At 41.0% G+C, this 5,745-nt stretch overlaps 1 long non-coding RNA gene across 1 annotated transcript in view; it reads right to left on the reverse strand.

Moving 5' to 3' along the window:
• Positions 1 to 1,729: 1,729 nt before the first annotated feature.
• LOC102012147 overlaps positions 1,730 to 5,745 on the reverse strand; it is an 8,007-nt gene continuing 3,991 nt past the window's right edge. Inside the window, exon 2 of the long non-coding RNA XR_265180.1 lies at positions 1,730 to 2,217. This is a non-coding gene — a long non-coding RNA (uncharacterized LOC102012147). The remainder of the gene's footprint in view (positions 2,218 to 5,745) is intronic.

Below are 5,745 nucleotides of genomic sequence, written 5' to 3' on the forward strand. Positions count from 1 at the left end.
TCGGTTCAGCCTTTGGACCTGGAACATTCCATGACTCCACTGCCTCCTACAGGAACTAAACTTCCTTCAGTGATGCAGGAGAGAGCCTCTCAGCCTACAGAGCCATCTACAGAGGAGCAGCTCATCGGACAGTACCACATGAGATGCCACGTCCGACAACACCAGGACAGGAGCCCGTTCAACCTCGAACACCCCCCAGTGTCACCATCTGACCGCTGGAAGCAGAGCTTGTCATTAGTGTAGTGCCCTCTACAGAGACTGAACATTCTATGGCCCTGCAAGACATTACAGTTTCTGCTCAAGCACCAGGAGGTGACACTTGCACATCCAGAGCAGGTGCAGGCTCAGCCACCAAACCTGAGTCCTGGAAACATTCAGGCCTTGAACATAGGACGTTCGCATAACTTCTCTATCTATTCTCAACTTTATCCACCTTTACAAGAGACCCCACGTTAGCCTTCAGAACAGCAATGAACAGGAATTGACAGGCCAGTGTGCCTGCAAAGACCCGGGTTAGGAAGCAAGGAGAGCTATTATCTTAAATTATGAACCTTGAATATCAACTCTAGAGGTTTGATAGACAGATATGGAGAGACAGAGTTTTCAAGCAAGAGAGCAAAATGATTGAAACAGGAGGGCTCTGTTAGACTCCACATGCAGTGATCTGGAGGGGAAAGTTGAGTTCAGGGAGACCATGTAGAAAGCTCTAGGAAACCTGAGGATACAATGAGAAGCAGCTGAGCAGAGTGGTGGTGGGGTTGGAGGATGCTGGGAGCGCTGTCTGATCCAATGAATGGCAAAGACTTGGGGGGCAGGGGGGGCAGGAAAGAGCAAATCCTATGAGGCCCCAGATTCCACCCTGGATGGAGAGGAGAATGTGGTGGTATGACAGGTGGCAACAGCGAGTAGGAGGGAGGGCCAGTTTGAGGGAGAGAAGTTCTGTTTCAGCCTCCTTCACCGGTGAGCACAAAGCGATCAGAATGCATCTGGTTGTGTGGCAGTGTTCCCTAGGCTCGGGAACTGATTGATTTCTTCCCCACCCAGCCCCAGAAAGAGTGTACGTAGACCAAAGAGGAAAGATATTGCTAAGGGGTAAAGAATGAGTTTCTGCAAAATTGAGACTAAACTGTAGTTCAAGGCAGACTGGCAATGAACTCCTGGCAAACCTTGGGCCTCAGCTTCCTAAGTGCTGGGATTACAGGTGTGCACCTCTACTCCTGGTTTAATAGCTTCTCGTCAGTGTGTGATAGATGCCACTCTTAAAAAAGTCACAGATGTATAAGGAGTAATGTGAAATCCATACCCCTGTGTCCTTGATCACCCTGTCCCCGTTACTCTCTCACCCAGAAGTTAAGCTGTAGTACCACTCTGGTGTGTGTCCTTCCTTCTTTGCACTTTTTCCCCTGACAAGGTGATGGTTTACTCCCTGCTTCGTGGTTCCTGCTTTTTCTCTATGCATCAAGTCCAAGCGGTTTTCCCACCTGAGCACATCAGTTCCTCTGAGCTCCACTTGTCCTGATCCTTCCACTGCCAGCGGAAGCTTCCCCAAAGGGTACTGAGGTGAAGCTCTGGTGCCTCCTGGCATAGGGTTTCTTTCTTCTTATTTGCTAGTGATGATATATTTTGGCCCATTTTTCTGTTGAATTATTTATCATTTATGTATTGATTTGCAGAAGGAGTCAGTTTACATACAAGTGATTTTGGGAAAAAATACTTACATTAAAAGTAATTGATGGGCATTATTTATCCAGGAGATTAGACAGACAGGAAGTTTGGTTTCTGAGGGGAAGTCTCATCATTTGTGCTAGCGTCTCCATATTCTTTCTTCATTGTGCACACTGGGGAGCGGTTAGTTCTGAAAATGAAAAAGCTGCTTTCTTATCTGTCTTTGAATATCCTGGCGATTGCCAGGATTTTTAGTTATTCTGCTTATTCCTGTCTCAGCTGTTCAAAGATATAAACTGTTTTTTCACAGAAATTTTCAAGGAATTCCTTTCATGCTATTCAAGAAGGGACACAGAAAACAAACCACTGGGCTCAGAAACTGTATCTTCTTTCCAAATATGAATACAGAAACTTCATTGTAAGATCCTTGTAGGTACAGAATTGTGAAGTCCACATTTCTGAGAAAACACATAAAATTTCATGTGGATTTGGAGTATAGCTCAGTGGTGGAGCTTCTTGGCATGTTTGAGGCCTCGGTTTCAATCTGCAGCTCTAGAAATAAAAAAAAAGAAAACTATCATCGATCTTGGAACAACACCGTTGAAATTTATGCACAGAAAACATGATTACATGCTTAATGAATAAAAGTGAAATAGCCAGTAAAGACCTTTCATGTACCCTAATGTTGCACAATGAGGTAACCACTACTCTGAGTTTAATATGTATCTTTCCAGATTGTTCCCATGAATTTTCCTACATATATATTTACATACAGCAAAGTAGGTTTGTAGGTGCCTGTCATCTTTCCTTTTTACCTAAATTTTAATATCCTCCAATTTGAGTCTTTCACTTTTGATACATCAGGGTTTCTTCCTGCCCATACGTAGAGGGTTACCCTGTTCACTTAAACTCCTGTAATATTCCATAGTGTGTGCATGTCATGGTATATTTATTTATTTGTTTGTTTGTTTGTTTTGAGACAGGGTCTCACTATGTAGTGCAAGCTGGCTTTAACTCATTTACGTAGCCCATGCTGGCTGTGAACTCACGGCAATCCTCCTCCTTCAGCCTCGTGAGTGCTGGGATTGCTGGCATACACCACAACTGCAATAGTGTATTTATTTCATTTATTCCAATTTTGGGGGGTTTTTTTGAGACAGGTTTTCGCTATGTAGTGCAGGATGACCTTGAATTTGCTTATGAGGCCAGGCTGACCTCAACCTGAACTTGTGGCCATCCTCCTGCCTCAGACTGCTGAGTGCTGAGATTAGCGGTGTGCACCGCCACACCCAGCTGTCAAGGTATATTTAGTCATTTCCCTATTGATGGATGTTGGAAGTATATCCAGGTTTTTCCCCATTTTTAAAAATTAGTACATTGCAGTATATAATGATTATTCCACATGGGTAGTGAGTTGGTACATAATACACGTACATAATACTGTACAACTTAATTCCTTTTCTCATGCTCTTTCTGCTCTCTCCCCGCCCTCCATCTCTTGATCTTCCCTTTGAGAAAGCTCTATCCATCCTTTCTATTACCTACCTTTAATTTTGGTCTTTATTGATACTTCGGGTTTCTCATATGTGAGAAACCATGAGATAATTAAGCATGAGTGTGTCCTTTATTTCACTTAAAAGTATGATCTCAAGGTACATCTATTTTTCTATTCAAATGTATACAACACAGAGCTTCAAAGAACTAAGTTCCATTTATTTAGATATTTAATTTAACCGTGGTTTCTAGTTTTCAATGTACAGGTCTTGCACCTATTTGGTCATATGTACTCCTAAGTGTTTAATTCTTTTCACCCCATGGAATAGTTTTCTTAACATCATTTTTAATTTTCTTTCTGGTGCTGGGGATGGAGCTCAGGATCTTGCATGTGCTGGAAAGCATGCTACATTGAATTACACTCCAGCTCAAAAATTCAGCCAATTTTTGCATAAGGATCTTGTGTCCTAGAACCTTTAACCTTTTAATCTTAGTTTTCTTCTATGTATGCATTCACTATTGTTTTCCTACTTTCTTTTGATTTGTTTATTGATTGATTGATTGATACAAGGTCTCACTATGTAGTCCAGTCTGACCTTGAACCCATAGTGATCCTCTTGCCTCAGCCTCCTGAGTACTGGGATTACAGTTGTGTATCGCCACCATGCCTGGCTTGTTCTTTCATTCTTGTACTGGGACTGAGCTACATCTTTGTCCCTCGCTTTGTTTTGATTTTTGATACAGGATCTCCTTAAGTAGCTAAGAGTCCAGGCAGGAATCCTCCTGCCTCCCAGAGTGCTAGGATTACAGGCATGCAGCACTATGCCTGGATTCTTTGTAGTTTTCTACATGTCAGGGCATTTCATCTGCAAATAGACCTAGTGTGATTTGTCCTTTCAACATGGATTCCTTTTTGTTTTCTCCAACTGCCTTAACTGGAACCTCCATGCAAATTTTAATAGATATGAGAAGAGGAGATCCTTGCCTTGATGTTAGCTATGGTGTTTTTTCTGTCTTTTTGCAGGTTTTCTTAGGTTGAGATGATTCTTTCTAGTCCTGGTTTATGAATGTTTTTATAATGAAAAGGTGTTACTTTTTAAATGTTGGCACTGCACTGATTGAGCTGACCATATTTCTTTTGTTCTATGAATATGGTGTCTTATGTTGGGCCAACCTTGTATTCCTGGGCAAATCTCATTTGTTCATGATGCATAGTATTATCTGTATACTCTGTTGAATGTGATTTGTTAGAATTTGTTGAGGAATTTTACGTCTGTTTTCATAAGAAATTTTGGCTCATAATTTTCGTGATTTCTTCCTGTGATTGTTGTATGGGGGCAGTACTGACTCCTAGAATGAATTAGGAAATACTGTGTCCTCTTTTGTATTTTGAAACAGCTTTTGAAGGATTGATGTTATTTCTTCTTGAATTAGTTGGTAGATTTCACCAGTGAAGCCATCTGATTCTGAGATTCTCTTCATCCCACCAAAGAAAAAACAAAAGACTTTTTTGGTGAGATTTTTTGATCAATAACTCAAGCTTTTTATTTCAATAGGTATGTTCAGATTTTGTTTCTTCTTAAATGAGTTTCTAGGGCTATATCTATTTCATCCAGATTATCTAATTTATTGGCTGATAAATTTTCAGTTTTCCCTTAACATCTATTCCATGTCTGTAAGGTGAGTAATAAACTCCTTTCCCCTTTTTTGAGAGAAAGTGTCATTACTAGTTCAGGCTGGCCTTGGACTTGCAGGGTTCCTCCTCTCTCAGGCTCCCAAGTGCTGGGATTATAGGCATGTGTCACCATGCCTGGCTCTATCTTCTCCATTGGTATTGATGTTTTTTCTGAGACAGGATGTCCCTATATAGTTTATTCTAGTCTTGAACTCACTGTGTAGATCAGGCTGACCTGGAACTCACAGCTATCCTTGTGCCTCAGCCTTCCAAATGCTGAGATTATAGGCATGCACCACAGTGGCCAGCATTTTTAATCTTTTAAAAAACCAATTTTGGGTTATGTTGATTTTCTCTGTTGTCTTTTATTCTCTATTTCACTTTTTTCTGTTCTCTTTATTACTTTCTTCTGTCAACTTGCATTGAAGTTGCTGGCTTTTTTCCTCCTTTATTCAGGAGAAGTTTATATTATTGATGAGAATTATTAATATTTGTACCTGTGTCTATATTTTCTCTCTGCACCTTGCTCTAGCTAGGTTCCTAAAGTGTTGGTGCTGTGTGTCTTCATTTTCATTGGTGTCAAAGTATTTCTTTATTTTCCTTGTGATTTCTTGTCGGTTGCTTATATGTGCTTACTTTCTATATTTGTGAATTTACCAGACTTATTTCTGGTATTGATTTGTGAGATCATTCTACCTTGCTTAGTGAACATACTTTGTATACTAGTCCTTTTAATGCACTGAGAATGAAGGTAGGTGTGATGACACGTTTGTAATCCCAGCATGGGAGGCTGAGGAACGAGGGTTGTGAAGGTGCTTAGTTCAATCCTCACTCCCACCAAAAAAGAATGAGCCACTCCTCTATACCTCGGGGAGAAGGCCCATGTCAGCTCTCACAGCCCACTGAAGAAG

Source organism: Chinchilla lanigera, unplaced genomic scaffold (genome assembly GCF_000276665.1).
Source record: "Chinchilla lanigera isolate Chin_1 unplaced genomic scaffold, ChiLan1.0 scaffold00251, whole genome shotgun sequence".
Classification (NCBI taxonomy): Eukaryota; Metazoa; Chordata; class Mammalia; order Rodentia; family Chinchillidae; genus Chinchilla; species Chinchilla lanigera.